The sequence below is a fragment of the Odontesthes bonariensis genome, chromosome 14 (assembly GCF_027942865.1).
Source record: "Odontesthes bonariensis isolate fOdoBon6 chromosome 14, fOdoBon6.hap1, whole genome shotgun sequence".
Classification (NCBI taxonomy): domain Eukaryota; kingdom Metazoa; phylum Chordata; class Actinopteri; order Atheriniformes; family Atherinopsidae; genus Odontesthes; species Odontesthes bonariensis.
This window is the reverse complement of record NC_134519.1, coordinates 24,872,415-24,888,262: the sequence shown is the minus strand read 5'-3', so window position 1 is coordinate 24,888,262 and position 15,848 is coordinate 24,872,415. Positions and strand designations below refer to the sequence as shown.

Genomic DNA, 15,848 nt, shown 5'->3' with positions numbered 1-15,848 from the left:
ACCATGGCAACGGGAAAGAGGAGGGGCTACGTTTTTCACCAACCTCAAATTGGAAATCTTAATGCGCTCATAAGGCAAGTTTCAATACGTTTTTAGAAATAAGTGCAACACCGTTGCAGCAGCAAAAGCGTAAGTTTAATTGCAGTCCTTTGCAATCCCAATAATATTACAGGGGGAAACTGCTTGAATGGTAGCCCATTCATTTATTTAATTTAGGTGCAATCCCGCGGGGGAGAAGCGCACTTGGCAGCAGCTTAAGATGAAATATAAAAACATTGTTCAAACAGGTGAGACCTCGGCATGGAGGTACCTCATTTTGATCATGTTTTACACTGTAAAATAAATATTAAGTGGCTATTTGACTGTGCAGTTATTTTATCCCCAACATAATGCTGTTTTCACACACAAACTATGTCTTCTCATCTATATCATGTTCTGTTAAATAATTAAGCCTATTTAAACTAACACAGACTTCTACTGAGCCAACAGAAAGAAGGCAGATGCCCGTAAAACGGGTGGTGCCCAGCACCGCCACTTCTAACGGGAGGGCAGTGACTGAGGGAATCCACCCCCAAGAGTGCCTTTATAAAATATAATAGGCCTATATATATCTTTTTTAAGCCTATTCATACAAATATTTATTTGTCTTTTATGTCTTTTTTTTCTTTTGTCCCAACAAAATTCTGATGGTGCCGCTCAAAAAGATAATTGTCTGTAAATGCAAAAATCTATGCGCGGTCTGATAACCATCTCCGACGAATATTTATTTCTCCGCGCAATAATGCTGCGCCTTCATCCACGGGATCGTTGTCAAAAGGACATGCCATGTTCGTGAAAAAAGTCGCCTCCTACTGTGCCTAATGGACTTCTAGAAGTAGAAGAACTCGCGCTGCTGACTGAATGAATGAGGAAATCAAATGGCGTGTGTGGCTGAAAGAGGGCGGAGAGGGAGAGAAACTCAAGGTTTCTTGAATAAAACCTGGTCCCGACCAGGTTAGGTTCAGAGAGTCTGTTACTACGGTAACTGACCGAGAGGTTAAGTTACCTCTCTTTGTGAAACTGGCTAGAGTTAGCCCTCTTTCTCGGGGTTGAGTTACCTCTCTTTGTGAAACAGAAAACTCAGGGTTTCCCTCATTTCAGGGTTAATCAACTCAGAATTTTCACTAAACCTGCTACGTGAAATGGACCTCTGGTTTATCTCAGTGTTTTGGTCAACACATTAGCCATTGCATACAGAGCTAAAATCATGGCAGTGAAATAATTCTACTCCCCAGATACTACTCCTGAATTTAGCTCTACCTTAATGGCTACAGATACAGATGCCGAAGGAAGGAGCATAGATGAAAGGACAGAGGGGAGAAACCTGACATGGAAAAGAAAGGAAAGATTTAGAGACCACTGCTAAGTGTAAGAAGGAGCTTTTAGCTTTGGCATATGACTGTCAGTCAGCAGGGAACAACTCACACAGCTTTAGATTATTAACACTGGGTTTATCATAGTTTGGTCTCCAACTGTTTAACGTCTCTGTAAAGATAATCATGTTGCAACTGGATTGTATCAGTGATCCAATATGAATATGATGAACATTAATTTTCCTGACAAAATCTCCACAGGAAAATAATAGTGTGTTCCTGCTGGGTCTGGTTGTTTGAGGCTGTATTCAATGATTATAGCTTTGAGAGACCCCAACATAGCAAATTTAAAGCTCTATTCAAATGGGATTAGCATTACCAGGGGCACCTTGTGATTTCTAATTTTCCCTCAGACATCTTTGTTTCATATGGCTATGTATTGAATAAGCAAAATCTTGTGGGTTTTTTTTTCACTCACATTGACATAGATTATCCCCAAATATGATGTGAAGGCCCGGGACACACAGATACTATTTTGAAAGCGTCTGTTTGCTGACGGCTGCCCCATAATAATCACTGATCCTGTTGAAAGACGGTGCCTTACTGCATGCTGCTGGGTATGCGTCAGCTTTCCAGAATTTTCTCTCTTGATAGGTTTTTAGCTTGCCCTTGCACTGAATTGGTCTCCATGTGTAACAAAACAAAAACAGCCTGAGTATGCAGCCAAATGCCGTCCAAACTTTCTTTTATGTTTGCCAACCGTCTCCATGACTCTTGAGAGGGAAATACTAGTCATTTGTAATGAAGCTTTTACTTAACAATTTTATGGACCTGGCAGATTCACACAGGATTAAGATCCTAGATGACCGCTGAAGTTATAACAGATCTCTAAGTTACGCTAGTCCTATGCAATTCTCCACCTATACCAAACCCAGCAAAACCTCAAAAAACTCAGCCATAACCAGGTCCACCAGGAGGCAACACATACATTATCTCTTTTTTTCTAACAGACATTCTTCAAAAGGTACATTGAGATTTGACCTCTCAGTACATACCTGAACTCTTGACCTCCTGCCTGCCTGAATGTAATCTGAGGTCCTGGTCGGTCATGCCTGGTCATTTCTTGAGAAAAACTAGATAGAAAAAGTAATTGGGGATGTTCTGAGCCTGTGATGGAGTGAGCCAGAGGGTGTCAGGGAAGCATGCGTTTTCTTTATATTATTTTCAATAGATGGCAGGTTCATACTGCTGGGTGGCCAGTTTAGCTTGCAGACCTTTGCTGTTGTAATACACGCAGTATATTATAATGCATGTATTTGGCATTATAAAATAAGCAAGGTCTTCCAAAAAAAAAGTCATGAATACTTTTGAACATGTACACTCCTGATATGCTCGGTTTCAAAGGTAAACACAGAGATGACCATCTTCTGAACAAAATCAGTGCTTTTCATGGAGTCCACTGAATGTGAGTGTAGGTCTCCCTTTCTTAGCACAGCGTAACACCTATGTATCTTGCCTGATCAAAGCTGATGTTTAATTAGTGCAGCCGTGAACCTTCAACCTCAGCAATAGTCCTGAGATCTGTAGCGGTTTGTGTTGAAGATTTATTTTATGAATTTAAGAGAAAAGACATGTTTCACATTCAATTTCTCTTTTTCTTCTGTTCGAAAAAATAGTTTGTTTTTGTGTCTTTCTTCTACACGTATTTAATATTTAGTGATCATTGCTTCTGTTCTCAGGCCTTGTAGTGGGATGAAAACATGTTTAGAACGCTTCCCAATGGCTGTGGTGTGACATCATTTTTGCTCCATTAACTTACCATCAACCAAATTACCTGAAATTGTTTGAAGCAGCTTTAGAGACAGGACTACAAAAGTAAGTTATAAACCTATATATCACAAGTGAAATCAATCTGCCAAGGTGCATAGACAGTTCATTTTTCAAAGATTTATCACAGACAGTGATGCCAAGTAAGTATTGCTGTCTTCAATAATTAGACTCAGTTGTGATCTCAATCATTGGTAGAAATGGAAAACAAAGAAAGTCCTACAAGACGAATACCTGTCTTTAGTGATGTTGTGCATCCTAGCACAAATTTTCAGTTTAAGTATCATCACTGACTACAAACTAGATGCTTGGGGTCTAGTTACAGTTGGCGGCTCGGTATTTGTTAAACTGAGCACTTTTTCAATTCATAAACATGAACCTCAGTCTATTCTTTAAGACGTCGTACTCTGTGGTAGCTTATGACAACAGAAGATTAAGTGCTCATTTTACTTTATTACTTCATTGTTTTTGTTTGAATTGCACTTAATTTCTCCGTGCTTGGTCACCGCATGAAATTCATTCCATATCTTAAGGCAGCTGTCTTTTCTCTGCGCCTGTGAAATACCTCTGGTTTGGACAAACATTTTCCATACTCAGCCCGGTGATGTTATCACGTTTATCTCAGTTTCACCTTGAGACATAATTTCACTATCAAAAAATCTTTACTACAAAGTGGAGGTGTCAAGTTCCTACCACAAAAGCATTTATCTGGCATGTAAGGTCTACGATGATACTGAGATACATAAAGAAACATTAAAGGTCCGGGAACTAGGCTTAGACTGATGACATATCAGCATCCATAAAGACCAAAAGGAGTACATGCATTTTTATTTGTCATACGCATTCACACTTAGTCATAAACGAACATTGATATTTTTTAGGACACTGAAACTTCTTTGTGCTCCAGCACTTGATAGTTAGCAACAAGAATTTTAATGATGGCATTGTTAATCAGGTTATACACTGACAACAGAGTAGCTCTCATCATACACTGCTGCTTACTGAGGCCATTTATAGTAAGCTTCACATCAATTTACTGCGTGCATCAAAATCAACTCATAATTACTCAAAAAATGTAGATTACTTTACAAGATGTGTTATGTTGCAACAGACTTCACAAAGTATTCCACCACGGATTCCCACTCTTACCAACTTTGGATGCATAATGTATGCTGTAGCAACAAGATTTATTTTTTCCACATTAGACCTGCACTGTATAAAGAAGAGTTTCAGGACTACTCGTTTTCATATTTGAGAAACTGGGCCTTGTCAACTCTTTGTAGGAAATCTGTCATTTGCCTTTTGTCCTTTGGCAATTAGGTGCTTAACTTTACAAATCTTAAAAATGGGACCCATTGAATGGCTATGCAGCTACATTTCAGTTGTTATCTGACCTTTATGCTGTCTTCACCAGTCTAACATGTTTCAGAGTTATTCAGAATCCCGCATCTCTATGGTGTTTCAGAGTGTTTCAGTCTGCCAAGAAAACATGCAAAAGGTACATTTGCTCAAAAACAGTATTATACAAATCAGGGTTGAAAATCAGCTGGCATTGTATGCTGGCTGGTTGTGTTAGGGATGTCCATGTGACAGTAATGCATGAATATTAAAGGCCTACAGAAAGCTGACACTACACCCAATACATAATGATAATACATACACAGAGGAACAACAATGATCATTGGACTCTACACCAAAACATTTCATAAATGCATGAATTTGCCGCTTGGAAATCCTTCCTGGAATTCCAGACTGGGGGCGGGGCTTCCGTGTGACGTCACAGGTGCCATGGGTTTTCCTGGCTGCCGCTATTAGTATGCTTGTTGAGTGGTGAAGGCAATAAAACGTTGGGTTCAGTGCAGTTTTTATTGCGAGTAGATGTACGAAGTGCTGTGGGTGCGTGTGTTGCCCTCAGCACCAGCAGCTCACACCACCGGGGACAGAGGAAGCAGAGAGACCTGCGGTCTTGTGTCTGTGTCTCCCTGTTCGCCTGCATCCTCTCTGGTGAAATCAGCCGGAGCGCATCCCGCCGTGTTCAGCTCCCTGCGGTGCGGACGCTCAGGGGGGAATCCACCTGGCGGAGAGCGAACACACCGCGGGATGGTTGCCCTGAAATCAGCCGGCAAAGCGATCATCAAGAGCCCCGACGTGCCGAGATTTCCACTCTCCTGTCCGCACCGCAGGGAGCTGAACACGGCGGGATGGCTCCGGCTGATTTCACCAGAGAGGAGGCAGGCGGACAGGGAGACACAGACACAAGACCGCGGGTCTCTCTGCTTCCTCTGTCCCCGGTGGTGTGAGCTGCTGCTGCTGAGGGCAACACACGCACTTCGTACATCTACTCACAATAAAAACTGCACTGAACCCAACGTTTTATATTTCCAAGCGACGTCCCGCGGCACACATCGAAATTTGCCGTGAAGAAGCTGTCCAGGTCTGGCAAACTGCTGGCTTGGCTACTAGAACTACTGGGGGTTGTTCCAGCAGCTGGCACTCGCGACGTCACGCACCTGTCGTTCCAGTTTGCCAAATTCGAGTCAAATGTGGTGATAGTTTATTGGGCCTAATCAGGACTATCCAGGGGCCTAAAATTATTTTAAAATCATAAAAAAATTCCATGGTATATAAGGAATCGATCTGCTATTTCAGTTTTGTGCAAAAAAAATCACCTTTCTGTAGGCCTTTAAGATATGTGTGCACTAACCATGTATATTTTTTCAAACTCTTATTATGTATTTATTAACTTGAAGCTAACCGTGTTTATAAATTATAACTGTTAACACATACTTTTCACTCCTAACCTTAAGTATTTGCAACTGAGAGTGTGGCAGAAGAGTGAAAGGACCATTGATGGGTCTCTATCCCATGGTCCCTGGAATGAGGCACAGCGGCCTTGCATGAGAAGCGGCAGCGCAACAGCATTCTCCAGCCCTCTGCCTCCTCATAAATGAGGATATCAACAGTGTGTAGTAACACAGCAAAACATCATTATACAGTGACACGTTAGTCCATCCATCCATTTTCTACACCAGCTTAATCCAGTTAAGGTCACAGGGGGCTCGAGCCTGTCTGCCACAACCTGTTAGATAAACCCTGTTCAGGTCGCCTGTCTGTCGCAGGGCTGTAGCGACACATGACAATTAAATATAATTTTGCAGAGAAAGCAGGAGTTGGTGTTGAACGTACACATCTTATTGTAAGCTGCATCACTGTTTAGATAATCAGAAAGTAGACTGGAAAACTCAGTCATGGCATCATTTATTTTTTTTGTTCAAAGTTTTGCGCCGTGAACCTCTAATTTTAGTCTTTGAATGTTGAAAGACAATTTTTTGATTGCAGTAGCTCATCATAGATCAGAGTACATATGTTATTAGTGTGGGAAAACATGTCTGTGCAACAGAGAAGTGAGTGGACTACTGAACTGACAATGTTGGCTGTAATCATTAAAACATTCAAACTGTTGGATCAGACAATTTTTAACACTTATCCACAGTTATACCACAAATATTTTACTTTAGACCACGTTATCAATATGTTCGCATGTCGGCAGATGCTGTATCATCATGCTGCTCTGCACTGTGTATTGACCTGTTAGTGTATGTATGAGTGTGTGTTACACTGCTACAATTCCAAGAAATTCTGCGGGCGGAGGAATATTTGAATGTTGGCTCAATCTTGCGCAATCATTTCTGAATATATATATATATATATATATATAAGTTTTCCTCAGAGGATCCCCTGATAGTTTCCACAGTCACGTGAATTCCCACAACTCCATGGTATTCTGGTCCAGAACATATTGTTTAGATTGTCGCACACGAGAACCACAACAGAATTTCTTTTCCCATCAAACTCTAACACTGGAACAGCTGGAGTGTAAATTATTGAGAGAAAATGACTTGGCAGAATCTCCCCATAAAGCCTTCTGTTCTCAATTACCATGACAACCACATTATGCTTTTAATCAACTTCAAATACCGTGGTGAGCATACATGTAGATATTTTTACTTCCATTGTACACAATATATATGTATTATGAATAATATTTATATTAAATATTTTTACATATTTCGAATATTATAAATTCTAAATATGAATGATACAATATATTATATTATTATATTTTTTAACAGTGACTGCTGAGTTCTTCTCAAATTGATTGATTTGATTTTTTTTATTTTTTATTTTTTTATTTGTTTATTTAGTCATTCATTGTTATTATTAGTTAGTAGTAGTATTTTTACTAGAATTGGTATTATTATTGTTGTTGTTAATATACAATCATTGTAAATATTTATAATTTTTTTGAGCTACTTGACTAATTTGAATTTCTCCCATTGGGGGATGAATAAAGTATTTTTCTATTCTATTTCTATATTTTCACCATCCAAAACTGAGGTCAAAATCTTCATAACAGTTTGAGTGAAAGCTCGATTGCAGATTCTTACATGGCGTCACTTTTGCATAAGATTATTGTTAATTTTCTGCTTGCTGCTACCTGGGCCATTCTGTAAAATGGACTACTTTCCAGTTAAGAAAATGTAGTGACAAAGTGAATCAAAAAAAGTGTAGAAATCTACACTATAGTGATTGCTAACTACCCATTAGTTCTTAACACCGCCTGTTAAAAAACAAAAAAAAGAACATCTCTTTAATACCTGCTCCCAAATACCGCTCTCACCAGCCATGCTGTAATTATGATTTCTGCCACACACGCATAAGGTTTTATAATAAACGGTGGATGAGCCACACTTTTTTATTTCTAAACTTCATAAAGAACAGTTTAGGCCGACAAAACAGCAGCATGTCAAGTAGACATTATAGAGCTTGATTTTAACACAAGGTAGAAGATGGATGGGTAATTTAAAACATTTATGGACTATAACTAATTGTTTGAAAGATAATCAATCCCCAGTGTAGCCTCATACTGCATACTATAAATCCAGCACCAAAAGGTTTGTCAACAATTAATGAGTGAGAAACAACGCTGTTAAGAGACCAATCTTTCTTAACAACTGTTTCATTTTGCAGGTTACCGGAGTAATGTTGCACCCTGAGCTATCAAACAAAAAATTTTTTCAATCACATTTGTGAGAATGCAAATGCAAGGAAAAGTGGGGCTGTGTATTCATGAGCTTCCTTTAAAGTTTTCACATCCCCTGCATAGTCAGAAATATATTCGTGCAGCTTCAACTCAAGTTCAGGCCTTTGAAAATGTGTATTCTGTCAACTGCCTCCATGTCAGCCTCGGCTCAGAGTATGGGAAACGATGAGAACAAATTGGGATAATCCAATGAGGTGCAAATAAATGCCGCAGAGGACCAACTGATAGTTAGTCCAAGTAATGACAACAGCAGCAAAATATTAGAATACCATGTTCACTTCACACACAGCAAGATTATAAGTAAAGGCGGTTTAATATGACCCGACACATCAGATGCTTTTATTGATGGAACGTCATGTGGCCCTGTGCACGGATAAACCTTTGGAGACACTCTGACTTGTGTGCACACTGACAGACTGTAAAATCACAGAGGACTCAAACTGTGAAGGGTAGGACTAAACCAACTCCCAAACAGAAGAATTTTTTTTTTCTCAGTTGCCATCTTAAATCTTGCACTGGACAAAACATTTCTGCATTAGGATTAAGAAAACATTCTGATAAGAGGATGAGTGATGTTTTGGTTTTTAAGAATACCAAAAGGAGGGGAGCAAAGTTGTGTTACTAGAATGTTGGGTACTGCTTGCTTTTACTCCGCTTCCTTTACTGCGCACGCATGGCAATTTTCTACCACTGCAAAGTCGTTCACAGAGGCTCGTTTGTTTTGCTCCAGTAATCATGTATATCGCTGCAGACGGCTGCCCACTTTGACCATTTTAAAGTTTTCACATTTTTATCTTTACAAACTGGCATCATAAACGATCTTTTTATAGACCAGTAGAAATTAAAATAGAGAGCAAGTTTTCTACAGAAAACATTCCATGCGTGCAATGAGGCGTGATCAGATGCGTAAACTTGTTCCACCACTCAGTGGAAAGTAGATGGCAGGTGACAGGGACAGAGAGGTGCAGCAGTATCGTCACGCAGAAAGGAATGAGAACAACTAAGTCAAGTTTCATGATACCAAAATATGATTTCATTTTAAACATATCTAACTTTTAAAGCACACAGACAGCAAGATGCCGACCACTGTGAGCTTCAATAGTAAGAGATCACAGATAAGGGGAATAAAATGCACAACACATTCTTCTATTGTAGACATTTGAAACTTCCATCTTAATCAAACATGTTTTGACGAATAAAATGTTGAAGAGCAAGTTGAACGCATGTGGTTCACATTCCATCAGAAAATCCTGTCATCTTTCACATCCTGTCAGGATGTGAAGCACAAGAAAGAACATTAATACTTTGTTACTGAAGGATGGCTTTTGGACTCCTCTGTCAGGTAAAAAACTTTAAATGTTCCTCCATGTTGAAAATGAATCTAGATGCTAAATATTTTTTATCATTGTTATGTGTTTAGAATATATTTGATGACATATTAAAGAGACATTTAGGGAAATGAAACATTTTGGCAAAAAGGAGGAGAGACCTGTGTCTCTGTTGTTTTTTGGTGGCCTTGTGAATGTGAACATAATTGTTAGAAAATTCCGCAAAACTAGCTTTTGTACTTTATATTTATTATTGCAGTAACAGGGATTCCTAAAATAATTCTTCTTTCAATAGCATTTGCGACTTAAATCCTGTAAAAAAGACTATGAGTGTCAAATGATCTGGCTGGTTGACTTCTAACACAAAAGAAAGATGACGAATTTACCTCCAAAGTTTACAACTCAGCCTTACCATTTTCTTATTTCTCTGTCTCTAAGTTGTTTTCTTTATTTTACTTCCAGGAGCAAATGAAGAGATGGTGGAGCTTTCTGACTGCTCAAGTGGACAAGCTTGGTTATTCCGTGACATAAATTAGAATAAGGACAATACTCGTAAAAGAATGACTGAAACATCCTAAACTGACCATAAAATCAAAACTAAGCTGTCTGTAAGAATCAAAGTCATGGCAACAAAACAGCAAAATGTAGTGGTCACTGGACAATATGTGGAGTATTGGACAACAGTTGTCTTCCTAAACACTTGGAAACAGGACAAATACATTTGGTAAGCTGACATTATGTTTTTAAATCATCAGCTGTTTACTTAAAGTATTTTCATAAAGATTTTAAATACATGTATTTTATTGGTTTAGTTTTTTTTTTTTTGCATAGTAATTTTATTTACAGAAGGATCTTGGGTAACTTAACTAGGCAGATAATTTACTAAATTAGGCCTTTGGCTCTGGTTTCCTATTGCAACGGGTTCTCATGGCTATGCATGTAAACAGTGTAAATGACAAACTTACAACAAAGCTTTGTGACCACACACCAAATGTATTGGCGTGCAATAACGACGCGTCTTCACGACGTATCACGTCAAAGGGTGTTGACTTTGTTTTGCCTGGATAGCTATAGCTTGAACACAAATTAAATCTGCTGAAATGGTGAGAAAGGTTTTGTCTTTTTGGTCAAATTTAAATGTTAGCTGCTATTTCACTAAAAAGGTATGGGTAACTTACATTTTTACTTCAGTTTCAGTATGAAAGTAAAAGTAGGTAGGGGTGTTCCGTGTTGGTAGCAGGCCTTAAACACCACCAGCCTTTTAAAAATGCAAGCTAGATGGAGCAGATAGGAACATATATCTATTATACAGAAACAAGTGAACAAAGTAGAATTACATGAATATTTTATTCTGGTTAATATGACTTGTGTCTTTTTGATGGAATGTTAAAACAGGACGAGCAGCCTCTAATGAGGCCTGTTCTCTCGAAGCATATCGACGCATTTGTGACATGTTTGGAATGAAAACGCAAAGTTTAATCCCAAATAAGCCACCATCACATTCTTCAAAGTTACTTTTTAGGAGGAATAAAACTGTAAAAGTTTGGCAACGAGTAACAAGTTATAACAAGTTGGTATAGGAACTGTTCGGCCACTGTCCAGGTTCAGTCTTCACACTTTTTTTTTTCCTTATTAACTTTTAATCTTAGGTTTTATTGAAATCTCATCAGTGTCACACCTTACTTTTGGCTATATGAGTGAATATTTTGTCCAAAAAGTACAGTGAATTGTGCTCATGGGTAACTTTCAGTTTCACTGGATGCTCCGTCTCTAAAGCAGACATTTTAGTCTATAATGCTCTGTTTCCCTTCACAAATGTTTATTTTTATCATTATTAATATTATTGTTCGTATCATTACTTAATAATTAATTGATTAATTCTGTGGATCATTACAATTTCCAAGAGTGGGATTAAGTTCTTTTAAATTAAAGTGGTAAGAATTAAATATAAAAAAAAAATTTAAATTTTTTTTTTTTTATATTATCATTTAACATTCAATGAATACAGAACAGTCTTTACAAAGAGTACAATATATATGACATCATTATGAAATATTTTGTGAGACATCAGTTTATATGACCCACAATGGACAGGAACATGCTGTGTGTTTGCAGAAATGATGTAAAACAATGTAAAATATAATCCTCTGCTGTCTTCTCTCAGGCACGAGGAGAAGAGGGACCACGTAAACCAGTGGGTGAAATTACTCTCATACTTGATGTTATACTGTCGGCCTTTGGGTTTGCCTATGAAATTAAAACTGTGACATGGTATAACTGTGAAATATCTGTTTACCGAGTTTTCGTCTAAGTTTCTTTACACACTCACATACATGTCATGTTACATTCCAATAATTTGTACAAATTGTGCTATCAAATACTGTTTGACAGAATAGTCGATCTATCTGTTCACTATCATTCCCTCCTTAGGTTCAGTGTGAAACAAACCCAGCTGGTCTGAATGGCATTGTTGTTTATGACGACGTAACTTATCCCATTCTCTCTGTAAGTACGCATCAACAGAAGTTCTGACCTCGTGTTATCGCTCCTCTTAGCTTGGGGATTGATTCCAACAAAATCCTAATCACCCAAGTCTTTTTTTTTCACACTTTACAGATACCATCTGCTTATGTGGGGGAAGCGACAGTGCCCAGGTAAATCATATATTCATCATAGAAACCATTTAAATATTCTTAACATGCAATGATCTTTATTTACCTCAACTGATCAGCAGTTTTCAGAGAAGATACATCAGATACTTGTGTTTCAAACCAAGAGACACTATGTGTTGCAGATCAGTGTTTGACTACATTGACAGGTATATTGTTGTGCTCCAGAAAAAAATACATGACCTAATTACTCACAAAGTACAGCTGTTGGTCAAAGTACAAACAACGAATGGTGTTTTTACTCTTTCAAAAATGTATTTTTAGCCTTTGCATTTAGCATTAGCACTGAATCAGAATTTGTAATATCCAGGTATGTTGAGAAAATGGCTATTTTGGTCATCTTTTTGTGTGGTAAGCAGAATGAAAGCAGTTAATCTTTTGCAAAGTTAAGAAAGAGATGAGCAGTTGGTGGATTTGTGACCTTCTCAGTTCAGTTCCGTTTCTCTACAATAAATAGCGCCGATTCACAACGAAAGTCATGTCAGTGCACTTTACACACACGAGTTCAATGCAGCACAAATCAAATAGGGTCCAATTCATTATAGTTAAATGACCATCCAATCTAATCCAATTCAGTTGTATGTTTCATTACATCAGTAGCCCATGCCTGCAACTTTGTTTGACATGGGTGTGTGCGCTTTGTCTCAGCTTGAAAATTTACACAAAGCGATCTTGCCTTGGAAACAAACAGGCCGCGCTGAATCTTCCATCCAATTTGTTCCAATGTTTGTTTGCTGTTCAGACACCGATTAGCTCATCGTGTTAGCAAACCACGGCCCTGAGGTAAACTTTGCTCTGAGGGTCAGAGCATCAGAACTACACAGAGACTAAAAGAGCAGTAAGTGTCTGTTTAATGCTACTTACATATCATCGTATGTAGCATTAAATGCTACTGTGTGCTACAGTAATATCCATGTAACTACATCTTGACATTCATTCAAAGACCAAAGGTCAAAAAAGAAAAAGACATAAAAGCTGCAAGCTAAATTGAAGCAACAATGTGACAAATTTGGTAGATTTCCCATATCCCCTGATGTGACAAGGAACACAATTCACTTGAAGATCTTGTCACACCCGAGGAATGGAGGACGCAGGAGCAGGAGGTGTTTAATCCACAAGCTTTTATTGGAGGAGCAGGAGTTCCCAAAAACTCTCCAAGAGAGAACCAAACCGACTATAGAAGTTATCAATAATATATATACTTCTCCCAAAATGAGAGAAGCATATGTATGAAAATTTATCAAAACAAGAATCACTCCACTAAGGACGAAAACAAAAAACCTCACCTGAAAAATAGGAGGCACTACAATATGAAATCTTATCCAAAACAAAAGATCACTCCACTTGGAGGAAAAAGCAAGAACACTATAAAACTTAAACTATGCTTAATCAAGGCTATATTATTAAAGTTATCAAGAAGCGAGGACTCGATCAAAACGATGACTTGGTACTTGGACTATGGCTTTAGCAAAGGCGAGAGTGAAGCACGTTAGGAACAACAAATATGACACACTGGCACAAGACAAGGGGAGACGCAGACTCTTACACACACAGGGTTAACAGGGAACAGGTGGAATCATTCATACAGACTGGAACACGAGAGGAGAGTTAATCTTTCAAAATAAAACAGGCAATGACGAGACATGACATGGAGACGAGACAAAAAACCCGCTTGACCTCACCGCGGTATGACAGATCTGCAATGTGGTTTTAACAAATAATGAAAGGGAACCAATGAAAATTGGAAAATTCAAATTCTACCAAAACCAAAATTTAGTGCTGGAAAGCATTGCTTCAAATGGAGAGAAAATAAAACACTGTGGAAAATATGTTCTTTAGAAGTTGAATTATCATGAAAAATCCATCACTTGGCCGAGTTGGATAAAAATGGAAACAGATTTGGCAAAGACGTCACAAAGCACATGAAGCACAAGATTACACAAGACTGAAGTCATCGGAGAGGTGAAAACAAATACTCAAAAACAACAAAATCTGATTAATTTCAAGCCATAAGGAGGCCCTAACTGCCCTCAGATAAATGAAACAAAGATAAACATCATGTTTACAACATCAGTTTCAGACAGTTGGCCTCATCTAAACTGAGGTGTAAAAATATTAATATAATGATAAATTCATTCAAAGTAAATGAATGTAGATTTATTCTTTATTATTGTGCAATAATGTGGAAGTGTCTTACGCTAGTTTTTTAGTTGTCCAACCAACAATCTTATCATTTTCATCCAGTTCAACTGCTGTGATTGTATATTTAGTCTCAGCAGAACACTTTAAAAAAATTAAAAAACTATCTGTTGCCTGGCTTCTTTGTACAAAAGGGAGGCAGCTAGTTCATAAGTGAATAATTTCAAATCAGAGGAATGCTGACAGCAGATTGTTCCGCCGTGCTTCCTCCCCCTTAGAAATTTTCTGTTCAAGTTTGCAATACTTTGACTGCCAGATCAGAGGCACATTCCACTCTGGTACCTTACAAACAGAACAGTGAAGCTCAGAAGTTTTGCTTGGAACAGGCAGCGTGAGAAGGGCTACAGTGTACCCAGAAATGAGACTTCTTTTTTTTCTTTTTTTTTTTGCTGCTATTAGTAGGCTGTAAACCTTTGATTCATAAGTGCTAGTTTTATCCATACTGGAGGAAATAATTCATTTTTATTTCTCTTTTTACACACAGCCAGAGCCACAACGGGCTATGGCAGGTGATGGCAGCCGTTGGTGCCATTCTGCTGCTGCTGCTGCTGTTTTGAATGGACTTTTCCACAGTTTGAAAGTCATCAGACACATTTCGCTTTTTCTTTTTACAGTTTAGATGAATGTAATCATTTCATTATTTGTTTGATTTGGTCTATGTAAATTTCAAATATGTTTCTGAATGTATCCATTCTGAATAAATTCATGTATAAGACAGTACTTTTTGTATTTTCTCAACAGATTTTTAATATACAGATATTTTTTTGGTATTATTGAAATAAATTATAAGGTAAAAGATTGAGCAGACTGTCAAAGCTCTAGACTAAAAGTAATAGATAGTTTAAAGTGGGATTTCTTGCTGGGGAAAATCACTGGCTGTCTTTTTTCCAGACAACATATCATTTGTTGTGTCCCAGGGTAATAATTACAAATCATCCAAGCCCAGCTAATGATACTGATCGTGTCAAGCGAGGACAGGATCAGTATTATTAGCAGGAGAGCGTGTGCTGGCAGGTGAGTCTCTGGACTGAGCTCAGAACAGCTGAAATAGGCAGAATGAGAAAAAAAAAAAAAAAACTCAAACTGAATCTTAAAGGGGAACTCCAGTATTTTCAACATTAAGCCTCTTTTCTGAGACGTCTGCAATGTTTTAGAACCCCCCTCACCGCTTTTTTGATGTTTACTGCTGTCTCCGGTATTTGCCTAATTTTGATTCATCTCAATCTGCTTCAGAATGGCAAGTCATATGCATGTCTTAAAAGGTCCGTAAAAGCACCATAAACGTCCGTTTTCAAAATCATCAACTCACCGGAGTGGTTACTGGTGTGCACTGGTAATCCATATCAAATTTCGTGGCGAAAAGTTGCTT

At 38.2% G+C, this 15,848-nt stretch overlaps 1 long non-coding RNA gene across 1 annotated transcript; it reads left to right on the top strand.

The window, feature by feature from the left end:
* Nucleotides 1-9,480: 9,480 nt before the first annotated feature.
* On the top strand, nucleotides 9,481-15,217 carry LOC142398366 (uncharacterized). The gene is made up of 6 exons (XR_012772785.1): nucleotides 9,481-9,625; nucleotides 10,074-10,335; nucleotides 11,776-11,805; nucleotides 12,042-12,116; nucleotides 12,228-12,265; nucleotides 14,964-15,217. It is a non-coding gene; the product is annotated as an uncharacterized LOC142398366 (long non-coding RNA).
* Nucleotides 15,218-15,848: the final 631 nt, after the last annotated feature.